Source organism: Pelobates fuscus, chromosome 3, assembly GCF_036172605.1.
Source record: "Pelobates fuscus isolate aPelFus1 chromosome 3, aPelFus1.pri, whole genome shotgun sequence".
Taxonomy (NCBI): domain Eukaryota; kingdom Metazoa; phylum Chordata; class Amphibia; order Anura; family Pelobatidae; genus Pelobates; species Pelobates fuscus.
In genome coordinates, this window is record NC_086319.1 from 271627779 (window position 1) to 271644457 (window position 16679).

A 16679-nucleotide genomic window follows, 5' to 3' on the forward strand; every position below is an offset into this window, starting at 1 on the left:
GGTAACTGTTCTTCTGGCATTCTTTCCCTTGATCATTCCACACCACTGACACCTAGTTGAGACTCACTGGACCTTTTCTTCACTAATAATTTGTCAAATGAGACTTGCTGTTGCCTATGTTTTAAAATTTTGTCTAAAGTGAAAAATAGCATTATCATTGAACATGCTTGTGGCATGACTTAGAGCATCTTTATCAGAGTGTTATTTATTAACAAAATGTTGCACTTCAACCCACTTCACACATATTTATTTGATCAGTGTGTGGCAGAACCACTACTTATTGAGATGGTTCCCCCTAGTATTGTGTGCTTCACCTTGTATTTTGTGTGCTGTGCCTTGTTCCACGTTCTGAAGCATCCATATGATCGGAACTTATTTGTCTCCCGAACGTGGACCACCCCAGTGCCTCATTAGAATGTTCACACCAATCAATTAGACCGTTCGCAACAGTAACCTAAGTGCGAAACCGCAAGAGAAGTAATTAAGTGTTCCCATGGGTGGCCGCCATTTCGTATAGACGAACGCCAACCAGGGGGAGTACTCATATCCCGAAAGGAGATGCTACTCTTGCATGGTTTCACACAGGCACCTCGCAAACAGAGCCGGGTCGTGGATATGTGCTGTTGTGGGGAGTCTTGAGGTTGGCGAGGACACTTTTGGAGCACTGGCTACTTTAGCAGGCTTTTCTGTGTCTGGAAGACAAAGGAACCGTCTCTTTTCCCGCGCCTTGGCTCCCAAGCACATAGGATACTGGGATGAAGACCCCCTGCCGTTTGGCGTGGGAGACCCCTTGCATATGTGGCGGCCTTTCTGTACTTGGGAGACAAAGGGACAATGACCCCCCTTTCCCACACTTTGGCTCCCAGGTGCAGAGAATCCTGGGATACGACCTCTGTTAGTTTGGGATGAAGACCCCTTGCATGGGGATATGCTTAAAAGCTAAGTGTGGCAATAAAATTTTGTTGTACTACCAGAGCTGTGTCTCGTCCAGTTACTGGGGGGAAATGGATGCCTGCTGGTGGTAAGGATTTCTGATGGTCCGCTACACAGTGCACTAGGAACATTTTTGCTTCCCTCCTCCTCTGAAGACAATTCCTCAGATGCTGTATGTTGCTGCTCCCTCTGAAGGTCTTAAGAGTTCTTCTGTGGTGAGTTCGGTCTAGTGATCCTCTGTCTCCTCTACATCTTCATTGTTCACCTCCAAGCTCATCTACTTTCCCAGAGACACAATATCCTCAACAACAGGAGCAATTAGTCCCCCAAGCCTAGAGGAATAGCAGGAGAATTACCCATAACAAGCAGGGCCTTGAGTGGTAACTTTTGTTCTTGGAGGTATTTTTTAACACTTGGCCCAAATTCCTCATGAAAATACCTAAAAAAAAAATACTAATTTGTTATGTAAGTCCTCTTTGTAATTTTCTTCCCAAATAGGCCTGTCTCATCACAGTTAAACACTTGTTGGGGAATAAATCCCTCACCCTCTACATTGGCTTTAAATTAACCAACAAGTTTCTCAGGCTTGTCTTTGTTAGCACTGGCAGCTTCACCATACCTCCCCATACTGTGTGTGCCACTTCCCCTCTAAAACTTTTCAAACCACCCCTCTACTTGCCTTGAAAACATCACTCTCGGCACTCGTTCCAGGGTGCTTTTCACAAGATCAGCATGCAAATGTCTTGCTTTTTCACAAATTATTGCCTCTGAAACCCTATCACTGGCTAACTATGTTTCATTTATCCATATCAACAACAAGTTTTCTACTTTTAGTGTCTGGTTTCATTGTTTTGTAAGTGCTTTCACACCTTTAGCAACATTGGCTCTTTTGATGGATTCTTAATTTTTGTAATATGGTACAAATTGTAGATTTGGCCATACAAAATTATGTTGCCATGTTTTTTTTGTTTTTTTTATTCTTTATTTTTCCATCTTGGCAGACATAATAATAGATCATTAGCATATTGGCTTGTGCAAAAGCCAAGTAACATGTCATGCATTTGAACAGTGTTATATAATAAGCAACCATAGACCCTGCATGTTCATTGTAAGTAATATCTTCATCACCGTCCACCAAGGAGTTTTTAATTAACTCTTAAAAAACACTAACTTGTGTCCCATTCAATTTCTAACACGTTTTTTCACTTATGCTATCTTGTGATTTGCCCTCTTCTCTATACCACCTTTTTAAGATTCATTCATGTTTGGTGTGTTGTTGTATTACTCTTTGGTGGATATAGTTGCGTGACCAGGTACATACATGGTACATTCAAGTATACGTATACATTTGTGTAATGCGACTCGTACAGTATTATTGTCATTGTCACAAGCCAAAATATACTGTTGTTGGCGACACAATTTGACATTTACACAGTAACCAGTTAAAGAAAAGAGAGGGGAGTAACGGATAGAGAGGGAAGGGGAGGGGGAGTGGGTCCTCAAGCGTAGATCGGAGTTTCGTCTGGATTACACTGGCTTACACTCGGGGCAGGCCAGGGATGGCAATGCCTCCTATTCTAGTCTCAGTCTTCTCTATCAATGGCCTTCCAGGGTTCCCAAACCTTTTCATATGTTTTTATAGTACCTCTCACTAGTGCCGTGAGGTGGTCCATGACGTGGATGTCTCTTATTTTGTGTATCACCGTTTGGATCTGGGGGATTTCGTGTTTAAGCCATGCCTGTGCCATGGTGAGTCTAGCTGCCAGGGTGATTTTACGTAGGAGTTTTTGTTCCCTTCCTGTCCAGTCGTCCATTGGTCTGGACAACAGGCACACCCATGGGTCTATGCCTACCCTTCTCTGGAACACTTTGTCTAAGAGGTGCCCTACTTCTCTCCAAAAGGCCTGTGCCTTCGGGCAGTCCCACCACATGTGCTTGTACGTCCCTTTATGTCCGCAGCCCCTCCAGCACAGGTCATCAGGGATTTTGCGCATGTGGTATACCTTCACTGGGGTGGTATACCATCTAAACATGGTTTTGTAAGCTTGTTCCTGTTGTGTAACACATATCGAGGTGGCCTTATTTGCCTCCCATATGTCTCTCCAGTCTGTGCCCTCCAGGACCTCTCCCAGATCTTATTCCCATTGGGTCGTGTAATGTAGTTCCCCCAATCAGTGTTATTGGAGCTAAGGTGTGCATAAAGTGACGATATGAGCCCTTTCGGGGGGTTTTCTTTTAGGCACATTTTCTCGAAGCCCGTTGGTGTAGTCCGTGCTGCAGTTTTTGCTAGGCTGTGTTGTGCGAAATCCCTGATCTGTATGTATCGAAAGAAATCTGAGGGTGTTAGCCTTGTCTTTTCTGCCAGGGCTTCAAATGTTAGTATCTGGTCGCCCTCATACAGGTGGATCGCCCGCTGTAAAATCTCTGGCGCGCATTCCTGGTGGGAAAGCCCTGTTTCTCAGGACTGGCATCATTGGGGAGGGTGAGGTTGTTAGTTTGTGTTTTGTACCTGTGGCGTCCCAGACTTTTATGGAATTCAGGATTGCGGGGCATTGGGTGCGTATTAGGGCCCTGTGTTCCTTCGGTAGGCATATATAAAATTGGGGTAGGTCTGCTCCCATAATGCCTGCCTCTAGGTCTGCCCATCGTCGGTCTCCCGGTGCTGAGTGCCACATGGCTATCTGGGCCGCGAGGTAGTAGTTGTGGAGATGGGGCAGGCCCAATCCTCGCCCATCCTTGGGTCTATACAGAACATTCCTGGACACCCTGTGTCGTTTGTGCTGCTATATGAAGTCTCCTATAGTCTTTTGTAGGGGGGCCAGGTCAGATTTTGAAACAGGGATGGGTAGTGCCTGGAAGAGGAATAGGAGTCTGGGTAGTATATTCATCTTAATCGTGTGGACCCTTCCTATCCACGACAGGGGCTTGTCTATCCATTTGTGTGCTCTATAGGAGCCATGTCTATCTTTGAATATAGACACAATTATACCAGAGATATCAATCATGTTTTTGACACAAATCCAAGTGAATTAATCTATAATGACCATCCTACTTGTAACCAACAAGACCTATTTAGGCAATTAGAGAAATCTTTAACCTCAGAGATAAAATTGAAATGGGAAAAAGCGACCCTATAAAAGTATATTGATGAAAAAATTACCCCAAGAGGCCTAAGATTGTACAAATTACCCACTACAGACCAAGATGATGAGGAGTTTATGAATGACTGGTTTAATAAACTTGAGGTATGTAACTTTGGCCTTATGGAAACTTTAATCATAAAGAAGAGTAAGAAACTTTTCACTCTAGATATTGAGATAAATAACCTCAAAGAGACGTTATTACCTTTCACAGAAACCCATTCTTACAAACAAAATTCAGTTTTAATACAAAGCAAAATTGAAAAAGTGGAAACGGATACAAAACATATTAAAATAAAAAAATATGTCAGAGATAAACAAGATTACAGCAACGATCAAGTGAGGACATATAATTTACACAAAAAATACACTACCGACACATCCACCATAAGGAATAGGAACCAAGATTATGAACACACTCGCCATACTAATTCCTACCGCTACAACAAACCATAATATCACTCTTCCCCACCGCCACCACACCGTCACCGTCAAGTAAATTATTACCCTCACAACAGACAAAAACCTTCCAATTATTTTCAAAAAATCTGGATAGAAAACTTCCATCACCGAATAGACAAAGAGTATCACACAATTACAAAACATCTAATTATCATACTCACAAATATCACAAATCACCTGATTACCAAAATTTCCCTCACCACACCACCACAAACAAATCGAGTTACACTCAACCTTCAACACCCACACCCAGACCACAAAGGTCTAGATTTGGCCATAAATACTCAGACCTCCCAAAGTCACCACCTAACTACACACACAACAATAGATATCAATTACTGTCTATTGATTCAGAGATTGAGGAGAACTTTTTAGACATACGCACACAGAATCTACATCACACACAGACCCCATACCTACCCAGAGCAAGGAAAATTAGCTTAAGTATAGAGGAGGGAGAGGTGGCAGAAGACTACAAAAGAGAAAGAAAGGAAAGACAATAAGTACGATAGATGAGAAAAAATTTGGAATTTTTAATCTCTCTCAAAAAGTTTTAACATCTACCCAGATTTTAGTTTGAAGTAAAGGTCTTAAATACGCTCCTACTTATTCTTTTAAACCCTTTCAAGCATTTCTGGACATCAACAAATTTGTTAGGAAAGCCACAATAAAAATATTTTTTACCCAAAATAGTAATATCTCTACAGTATCAAATCCAGTTTCGCAGAACCATAATTCAGATACCTCTATTGAATGCCCTACCCCACATACTGTTTTAAAAAATCCCTCTAAATTTTATCCTTCTAATTTTAAGTCAGGGCCTATAGAAGTCTTTGAAAAACTGGTCCTAAAAGATTTCAAAAAGATTAAACAAAACAAGTATGATTCACAGAACCTTACTCAGAAGGAATGGAAAGCTCTAAAGGAACTCCAAGAAGATGACGACATCGTCATCAAACCCGCCGACAAAGGTGGGGGCTTAGTTATTCTATCAAAGTCCATGTACATAAAATAAGCTAATCGTCAACTTAATGACCTTGAGGTATATAATAAATTATCCCATGACCCTACCTCCAATATCAAAGATACTTTAAGTGAATTCTTACGAAAAGGATTAGACATGGGTATTCTGAACAAACAAGAATTTGATTATCTTAATATTCTTTACCCTAAAATCCCAGTCATTTACTTTCTTCCAAAAATACACAAAAATGCAATAGAACCCCCTGGAAGACCTATAGTATCAGGTATCAATTCTGTTTTATCCAATCTTTCTAAATATATTGATATTTTATTACAATCTTTGGTCAAAGAAACTAGGTCATACCTGAAAGACTCCCTTACTCCCCTATCCTTTTTAAGTGATTTTAATTGGTGCCAATATTATATACTAGTAACTTGTGATGTGCAATCATTGTACACCATAATTCCTCACAATATTGGATGCCAAGCAGTAGAAAGGATTTTAAAACAAAATAGTTCAATTTCAGATTCTCAAATTGATTTTTTTTATACAAGGTATCAATATTATTCTTACTAATAACTACTTCTGGTTTTTAGATTCATTTTATATACAAAAGAAGGGTACAGCTATGGGAACCAGGTTTGCCCCCAGCTATGCCAACCTCTTCATGGCAGATTAGGAATCTTCGGCCGTCTCGGGTGATCATGGTTGGCGGGCAAACCTGGTTTCATACTTTCGTTATATTGATGATCTGTTTTTTATCTGTCAAGGTTCCGACACGTCTCTTAAGCTGTTTTTAGACCATTTAAATGTCAATGATAGGGGCATTATTTTATCATCAGAATTTAGCCATGTGTCAGTTAACTTTTTCGATTTAAATATTTTTATTCAAGATGGGCGCATTCAAACCAAAACTTTTTTTAAAGAGGTTTGCACAAATACCATAATAGATCAGACTAGCTGTCATTATAAACCTTGGTTGGATGGCATTCCAAAAAGCCAATTTCTCCGCCTCCATCGAAATTGCTCATCAACAGCTGATTTTAATGTTCAATCTACCTCATTAAAAAACATGTTTTTAGAAAAAAACTATGAAGCAGATAAATTAAATAAAGCTTTAGAGGTGGTAAAAGAGAAGGAGAGAACTGAGCTTTGAAAACATAAAGCTAAAAAAGCAGACCCCCCCACAACTTCCTATTATTTTAGACTTTAATAATAAGAACAAAATGTAAAAAAAATCATAAATAAACACTGGCACATTTTTAAACAGGACGACCTTTTAACCCCTTAAGGACACATGACATGTGTGACATGTCATAATTCCCTTTTATTCCAGAAGTTTGGTCCTTAAGGGGTTAAAGGATCATGTTCCAGACAGACCTAATGTTATATTTAGAGGAGCCCCCAACTTTAGATCAATTCTGACTAAAAATTACACTAAAAGCAGTGCACAACAAAGAGAACATTTTTTATCTAGGCCTAAAGGGTTTTTAAGTGCAATAAATGCATTGTGTGTAGAACCACAAAAGGTACCACAAATTCCGAATCTACTCATTTTTCCTCTACCACTACCAAAACCTCTTACCCCATTAAAGATTTCATTGGGTGTAACACTAAAGGTGTTATATACCTTTTGGAATGCCCCTGTGGACTCCAGTACGTGGGCATGACTAAAAGATGCCTTAAAGTAAGATTGGCTGAACACTGCCGTAACATCAAGAGAGGCTATGATAATCACTCAGTCTCTAAACACTTCATAATACATAACAAAGACCCGACACTTTTAAGAGCTATTGGGATTGAACAGGTTACCCTTCCTCGGAGAGGTGGAGACATTACAAACATCTTAGGCAAAAGGGAAATGTATTGGGTCTTCCAACTTAAAACTCTCTCTCCAAAAGGACTCAATGCTGAATTTGACCTTTTTAATTTTTTATATCAACTGCATATTTTTTATTAAGTTCATTATACGTTATTTTTCTATATATTTATATACATTCCCATCTTCTCCCCCCACTTTTTTTTTTTTCATATTCATTTTTATTTTAATTTAAAATTTAATTTTATTAATTTTTATACTTTTTGGTTCTATATCCTTATCCACTCCTATACTTTTTCCATCTATATTCTCATTCCCATACATTCACATACTTACATACTAGTTTTTTTTATTGTTATATCTATACAATATATTATTCATATGTCTTATCTATTACATTCATTTTCCTTATTTTAAGAGGAGATTTACCCCAAATAACTATTTTAAGTATTACTTCCTTTTTAGTTACATGTCATCTATGCTTCATTAACATCTTACATGTGTGGCGTAGTGATTACATCCACTACGCCCACTTGCTTACTACAGACGGAGGGGTGCCTTTTGAGGCCGTCCTCCATCCAGCTACTACATTGCCCAACAAGCACTGCGCCGTGTCACGTGATCGCGCGCGATCGCGCCCACGTGCTCTCCACACCCACTTGCTGACAACAGACGGAGGCGTGCCTTTTTAGGCCAGCCTCTGTCCAGCTACTACATTGCCCAACAAGCTCTGCGCTGTGTCACGTGATCACGAGCGATCGCGTTCACGTGCTCTCCCCCTCTTTCCCTCCTTCCGGTCTCCCTGTGTCAGGGTCTTACCTGAGTTGGGAGTCTGTAGCGCAGATATGTTGCTCACCCTTGCAGATAGCCACAGGCCGAGGTGGTCAGGTAAGAATTCACCTGGCCTGTGGGTCTGTGCACGGGGGCTGTGCAGGATGCAGTACCAAATACGCTGGACAGGCAAGGACTGAAGCAGCAGGATAGTCGAGGGATAGCCGAGGTCAAAGGATGCCAGAGGTCAGGAACAACGAGGAGTAGCCGAAGTCAAGGGATGCCAGAGGTCAGAATAAACGAGTCAGAAGCCGGGGTCAATAACACGAAGTAGATGAAGCAGGAACACTGGTACGAAACAGGATCACAAGATCAAAGACTTGACACTGAGCACAGGGCGAGGCTGGGTTTAAATACCCTGCTGATGACCGATCAGAGTCAGGTGAGACACAGCCAAGTCAAGGTGCAGCCCCCGGTGTAGTAGCCATGCCAGGATGAACAGGACCGGAAACAGTAGTCTCTGTGTAAAGCTGCTGTGGCTCAGAGGCAGAAAGCAGGACTAGGACTGATAAGTTCCCCGGTTCAAGTCCCCTGTTGGGCACTCCAGGGGCGACCACATCTGGCTGTCTGTCTAACAGGTGAGAACCCTGACACCCTGGCTTTATGTCACACTACATTTCCCAATAGGCGTTGGGACACACCATGTGATCGCGGCAGCTCGCGATCACATGATTATCAATTCCATTTTCATTATTAATAATAACACTCGTTTTTAAGTTATTAATAAAGATTTTAGTTATATTTTAGTTACCAGTATTATGCCCTTGTTATATTTATGATTTTTAACATCTTTGTATTACACTCACTGTATTGATGACGTAATTTTGGCGCCAACATTTGAATAATCATGTATCTTTTAAGTTTATATAAGCATCTATGTACCAGGTTGATTTTTATTATTGCCAGTTGATAAAGCCCTGTGTGGCGAAACGCGTTTTGGCTATTTTTATATATTTTAATTATATTAATAAAGGAATATTGGCTTTTCTACCATTTACTTGCCATATACCTTTTATTTTACATCTCTATTTTATTTTTTTCTACCTGGTCACACGTCACTTTGGAGTTGACAGCCGTCCAAAGAATCCTAGGTGGGGATTATACCACCCACGCCATTATATTGAGCAGTATATCCTGCTCATACAAATGTGAGTACTTTTATTTCCACTTTTTAGACTCATTTTTATTACAAATACAGTGAGCACTATATTTGGCTTCTATTTCTCTTTCATACCGAGGAATTATCCACACCTATATCCCACCAGTGGGGGGCAAACGCCACTGAATGCCAATCAAACTTGAGCAAGTCTATGCTCTCGAATAGGTGAGTGAAATACCTCCCTAATATCTATTCTATTTTAACTTATCCAAACACAGTTTGCACTATTGGAGTCTCTTATTTGCTTTTTCATTTGTTTTCTCATTTGCATGTCCATCATTGAGTCAAGATTCTCTAAGCCATAGAAGATCGAGCTTCTCATTGAATACACTATATACCTAAGTCTCTACAAGCTTATTGGAACCCATAAGAAGCCTTCAATATATTGGGACTATTATACGTACATATATTTTTATTCTTTGTTATCACTTTTATCATATGTGAGTACATTATATTCATTTACTTTCTTCTGTATAGCGCGACCTATTATTGTGTTTTTGTCTATCCATTTGTCTAGATCCGTGCTAAGAGTTTTGAGGAGGGGGGTGTAGTTGGCTCTTTATAGGTGTGTGGGGTCTGCGGTGAGCTGTATCCCCAGATATTTTATGGCTGCGTTTGCTATTGGTATTCGGTAGTGTTCTCGTATGTATGTCACGTCTGTGGGTGTGACGGCTATTGGGAGCGCCATGGATTTGGCCAGGTTTACCTTGTAACCTGAGAGTTTGCCATATTCCGTCAGTTCTTGGGTCAGGGTTCTCATTGAGTCTCTTGGGTTCGTGAGGGTGATTAGTACGTTGTCGGCGTATCCGGAGTCTGGCCGCCTACCTCTATTCCCTGGATATCCTGGTTAGAGCGGATTGCTTGTAGTAGGGGTTCTAATGTGAGCCCAAAGAGGAGGGAGGAGAGAGGGCACCCCTGCTGTGTACAGTTGTGCAATGGGAAGGGGGCTGTCTGTGCTCCCGGGATACGGATATACGCTTTGACGTCTGTGTACATGGCTTGAACTGTCGCGATGTATGTCTCAGGGAATCGGAGGTGTCTCAAGAGTTCAAACAGGTACTTCCATTTCACCCTGTCAAATGCCTTTTCAGCGTCTAGTGAGAGCATAAGGAATGGGGTGTGTGTGGTCGTCTGCGTCCAGATTAAGTCAATGTTGCGTCGGGTATTCTCGAATAATTGTCGTCCGGGAATAAATCCTACCTGATCTGCATGTATTAGGTGTGTCAGTTGTGGGGACAGTCGTTCCGCTAGGATCTTTGGTAGAATTTTGACGTCATGGTTTATTAGTGATATGGGTCTGTAATGTTCTGGATAGGTTGTGGAATCAGTACTATATGGGCTGTGGACATTTCTGGGTCGGGGGGCCCTCCCTGGATCAGGTGGTTATACCATTTGGCTAGGTGGGGAAGTAATTCCTCCCTGTATGTTTTGTAGTAGCTCCCCTCAAAGCCGTCGGGGCCCGGGGCCTTGCCTCCCTTTAGTTGGGAGATTGCCTTGTTAATTTCATCTATTGAAATTTCTTCACCCAAGGTTGCTATAGCTGGCTGGTTCAATTTTGGGATGTTCAATCTGTTTAAGTACCGTTGTATGGCGTCCGTCGGTTCTGTTCCGTCGGTGGTATCTGTAGGGGTATGGTTGTATAAGGCCCTGTAGAAGTCTGTGAAAATTCGTGCTATATCTGTTGGTGTCGTTTTGGGTTGGCCGTTGTGGTCCCTAATTGTGGTGATATTTGTTTGCTTTGGTCGTGGGCGTAGTGTGCGGGCCAGGAGTGTATGCATTTGGTTAGCTTGTTCATAGAATGTTCTCCTGGACCACGTCATAGCCCTAGCTACGTCGTCCAGTAGCGTCTCTTTGAGGCGGCGCCGGGTGGTTTGTAGGGCCTGCAGTCCGTCAGGTGTAGGGTTCGTTTTGTGTCGCTGTTCTTGCGTGTGGAGGACTAGGAGTAGGGATTTTAGTTGTTGTGTTTTTTGTTTCTTTTTGCGGGTGGCTTCCCTGATGAGGGCCCCTCTGATTACCATTTTGTGTGTGGCCCATATGGTCGAGGGTGTCAGGTCTTGTGTTGAGTTAAGCTGGAAGTATTCATCCATCTCTTTGCGTATGGTCTCTTTGATGTCTGGGTCTTGTAGTAGGGAGGTGTTTAATTTCCAGGTCCATGGGGTCATAGTGCAGAGGCCGTCTATTTCTATGCTTATGTCTGCATGGTCAGACCAGGTAATGGAGCCCACTGAGGATTTTGCAATTTTTGGGATGGCCTGGTCGTTTATTAGGAAAAGATCTATTCGAGAGTATGAGTGGTGGGGTGCAGAGTAGAACGTGTAGTCTACTTCGCTGGGATTTTGGGCCCTCCAGATGTCTGTCAGTCCTGTCGCGCGTACGACGTTGTGTAATAGTTTGTCCTTTCGGCCCCTGCCGTGTGATATTCCCCCGGTCTGCAGCTGGGCACGGTGCTGCGTTAAAGTCGCCGCCAGTTATAACTATGCCATGTTGCAAAGCTGCCAGTTTGTCTTTTATGAGTGTCCAGAAGTCTCTGGTGGGGTCGTTGGGTGCATAAAGATTTACTAAGTGGGTGGTGTGTGCAAACAGCGTTCCCGAGATAATTATGTATCGTCCGTCTGGATCGGATTCTATGCTTGTGACCCGTATAGGGCATCTCTTATGTATCAGAATCGCTACGCCGTTGCGTTTGGAGTGCGTCCTGGCTTCGTAGCTCGTGTTATATATGTGGTCTCGGAGGGGCAGCCCTAAAGTCTTGGGTAGGTGAGTTTATTGGAGGAAGGCTATGTCTGGGCTCAGCCTTTTGAGTTCTCTAAATAGTAACCTATGCTTTTTGGGGGCGTTTAGCCCCTTGACATTTAGTGAGGTTATACGAATGGGCATGGTGGTGTGTGGAGAGGGCGATTTGTACAACTTACGGGGTCGTGTCTTTGCTCTTTTCTTGCTGGTAGGTCTCACTTTCACCCTCCCGAGGGTTGCCTCTACTCTACCCCGAGTGGCCATCAGATGTAGGATTCTCCGATCTCCGTGAGGGGGGGAGGAAAGGAAGGAAGAACAGAAATAAGTGAGCATAACATATGTAATCAAACAAAATAACCGTCTGGTCTTACTATTTGCCAGACTTCTGTGGAGCACATGCATCAGCGCTGTTTGCCCATCTATTGTGGGTACAACGCGCGAAGGCATGGACCCTCGGCCGAACTAACACATCTCTAGGCCCTCTCCTTGAGTGTATATAAGCCCTCCTGTGTGATTTGCGTTCTTGTTAAGTGTGTCCCTTGTGGTGACTTAAAGTATATTAAGGTGTTGTCCTCGTTTGTCAGTTTCCCATCTGGCCCTGTCCCCCAGCCCCCCATGGTATCAGCCCAGCCTTTGTGGTGTGCGGTATTGCTTCTCTTGGTGCCGCTGGTGTGGTGTCCTCGCTGCGTGTCCGTCTATTTCGGTCCCCCAGTGATGCGCCGGGCGGGGACGTAGCGTCCCGCAGAGTGACTAATGTGTGAGTGCGACCCTTGTGGCTTGGCGTCTCTGTTATGAGGTATCCCTGGAGTGGTGGTTGCCTCTGCCTGTGGTGTTGCAGTACTTTTTCTGCTGTTAGGTGTGTATCCCCCGTACAGGCTATAGTACCCCCCTGCTAGAGCGCTTGCCCTGTGGCGTGGAAGTCCGCTCCGGCTTCCGCCCTGTCCGCTCCTATGAGCTAGGATGGTATGTGGTCCTGCCCCCCCCCCACGCGTCCACTGGGCCCTCCGCACCTTTTGCTAGAGTGAAGTATTGTAGTGATTATCAGAGGTGATTGTCAGAGGTGTCCCTAGGGTTTGTGAGGCTGGCAAGGAATGCAGGGTCCCTCGGTGGTATGGCTTGCCAGTGTCCGCGCTCTCCGGTGGAGCAAGTCCCCCCCGCCCCCCAGGTCCCCCCAACCCCCCGCCCCAAGGAGGTGTGATATCCCCAGCTGTTCTGGCGTCCCAGGGGTCGGGGGGAAGGAGGGAGGGGGAGGGGGACAAGCCCCATCTGTCCAATCCATGCTGGATTCTCCGAGAGTCCCCAACCGGGACGGGCCTCCGGGCTCCTAGGAGGTGAGACAAACGGTATCCTATTAATCGGAGATCTCTGCGTCGTGGGGTTGTGGTCAGCGTCTCTATTCGCCCGCTGCGTACCATTCCCTGGGCAGGGGTTGCAGTTCTGCTGCTTTCGCTGTCTGCCACTGGCTATCTGTCAGAGCTCTGATGTCTAGCGCCTGAAGGAAGGTTGCGGCGTCACCCCCCGGCTGCAGGATCTTGGGTCTGCCATTTTTAAATGCCATTAACTTAAAGGGGTGGCACCAGGCTAATTTGATGTTGTGTTGCCGCAAGAGGGAGAGATCCTGGAATAGGGATATTGTTGTGCCTCTGTAGGAAATGGGGCCCTCTCTGCTACGCTTCATTATTGCTTCCTTGGTTTAGTAGTGTTGGAAGCGCATGACGATGTTGCGTGGTTGTTTTGCGTCTGGATTGCGCGTACCAAGGGCTCTGTGTACCCTATCCAGGAGCCAGAACTGGTCAGGGACGTCTGGTGCAAGGGGTTTTAGAATAGCCAGGACTGTGTCTGCCAGGTTGCCTTCCCCCTCCCGTTCCGGTAGGCCCCTAAGCCTGATGTTATTTCTTCTGGAGTGATTTGCTAGATCCTCTAGGGCAGCCTCTGCTGTAGCTAATCTGGTGGTGAGGTCATTTACATGTTGAATTACCTCATTGTGGGCTGTTGTGGCCTTCTCCTGTCTCTGCTCCAGGATGGTTGTGCGGTGGCCCACTGCCGCGACTTCCGCCTTCAATTCCGCCGCGGACCTGCTGATCTCGGCTGCCAGGTAGGTCTTCACCTCCATCAACTTGGTTAGTATCTGGGAGGTGTCCCCCCTGGGTGAGCCTGCAGGCTGTGGTGACGCTAGGCGGTTTTGTGGTGCCGCGGGTTTCGGGCTGTGGCGGCCGCCATCCTGTTGTTCAGTCTGGGTCTGGCGGGAAGCCGCGAACATGTCGGCCACAGAGGTCCCGGCGTCCGCCCTTTTTTGGGGGGCCTATTTTCGCCGGGAGCTCAGCTCACATGCGTCCGTCCATGCTCCCCCATGTTGTCATGTTTTTATGTAATTTAGCTGTATTGTTGTTCTCACAATATTCCTCTTGGGTTGGGTAATATTCTTGGGACAGCAAAGGGCTGACAGAATGGAGCTCTGTTTGCTAAGCAAATGGAACTCTATTTGCTAACAGAATAGATCTCTGTTTGCTTTGTCAAGTGCTAGCTGCCTAAAACAAGGTAAATTTTTTGTTCGACTACTGAATTGTTTAAGTAAGGGACCATTCGAGTTCCAAAGTTTCACTGTTTATGATTGTTTTAGCCGTTTCTCTAGCTAACATTTAGGTACTTAATTCATTTAATTATGCTGGTGTTTGGATGTTGACAACTTCTTTTTCAGATGCCTATCACATGTTTTTATTTCCTTTCAGTATGACTGTCAAGTTCGCCTTCATCGATGTACTCAGGTGGCTCCCTATTCCGGATTCGGGTTTATTTGGACTCTGTTTTATGGTTCTACATGTTTGTTTTACACTTTTTGTACCTCTGTTTTTTTCTATTTTGCTTCAAATAAAGAGGAGGTGCTTGTGCTGTGAGAGCCATATATATCATCTATCAGCCTCCTTTTGATTGGTTGTTTTTGTGTGGCTATGATCTTTACTGCTGGAGTTCAGTAAAGAGACTTGCAAAGTATGCAAAGAATGCAAAGTATTCGCCTCCTCTCATTACTAAATTCAAGATTATAGGTACACTACATTAGCCTAATCTACTATTTTCTTTGTAAACAATGTATTTGGAATCAAGAAAAACAAAACATCAAGATAATAATTACATTCTTAAGATGTCTGGAGTATCACCTGAATTTCCAACTCTTTTTGTTGCTGTATTTTTCTACTTTTAACTATTTTCCATACAAGACAGCTTCTGCAAGTGTTAAACTTTGCTCCCTGTTGCCCTGTAATCAGCTGGGCTCAGACCTTAGATAAGAAGTATGCTGTGTTAACCATATGACAGTGTTCCTTCCTATCAGGCTCTTCTCCCAAAGAGGGTGTGAGAGAGAGACACCAATCCTAGCAAAGCAGCAATGTCACCTTCCCAGGCTCTACATCAAAACCTGTTTTTGGTACAGGGTGATCAGTAAGTTTTAAGAGCTTACGTCAAATAGAGATTACATTCTTGCAATAATGATTACAATTATCCATGTACAATAACCACTACAGCTCTGTGTAGTGGTTATGGTGCCAGGAGTGCCGGGACCCCCTCCCAGAGTAAGTAGTCAAACCGTTTAATAACAGTCTCAGAGGTCTGCTGAGATATGGGACTGTAGTAGGGCATAGGAGCAGTGGTGTGTATGAGTGGTGCAATGTGTGAGGGGTGCAGTGTGTGTGTGTGTGGAGGGGGGTGTAGTGTGTGAATGTGTAGGGTGTGTGGGGCAATGTGTGTATGGGGGGCTGTGTGTGTGTGTGGGGCAATGTGTGTGTGAGGCAGTGTGTGAATGTGTATGGTGTGTGGGGGCAGTGTGTGTATGGGGATCAGTGTATGTGTGTGTGTGTGGCAATGTGTGTATGGGGGGCTGAGTGTGTGTGGCAATGTGTGTATGGGGGGCTGCATGTGTGTGTGGGGCAGTGTGTGTGGGGGGCACTGTGTGTATGGGGAAAGTGTGTGTGTGTATGGGGGCAATGTGTGTGTGTGCGGGGCAGTGTATGTGTGTGGGGGCAGTGTGTGTGTGGGGCAGTGTGTGTATGGGTGGGCAATGTGTGTAGGGGGGTAGTGTGTGAATGTGTGGTGAGGAGGGTAGGCTTTTTAATATAATTTTTACAAAAATAAAAATAAATAAATTAATGTTCCCTTCTCCATCCATCCATCCCTTTCCCTTCATCCCTATCCATCCCGCTCTATCTGTCATGTCTAGTAAACAGTGAGCAGCCTGTGGCTGCTCACTGTTTAATTTTTTTTTTTTTAATTGTCCCCCCTGGCCCCCACCCCTGAGCGGCGGGTGGGGGCCCTAAAGTAAAATGATAGGGGGACTTATTGTCCTCCCCCCGGCCCCCACCTCTGAGCGGTGGGTGGGGGCCCTAAATACTATTAAGGAGGGGGGGACCTAATGTCCTCCCCCCTGGCCCCCACCCCTGAGCGGCGGGTGGGGGCCCTACAGTAAAATAAGGGGGGAACCTAATGACCTCCCCCCTGGCCCCCACCCCTCAACGGCGGGTGGGGGCCCTAAATTGGAATAAGGGGGGGACCTAATGCATCTATACCGCGAGTAGGGGCAAATTTTACTAATAGTAAGTCATTTTTACTTAGTATTAGTAAATTTGGCTGAAAGACCAATTTAGGTCT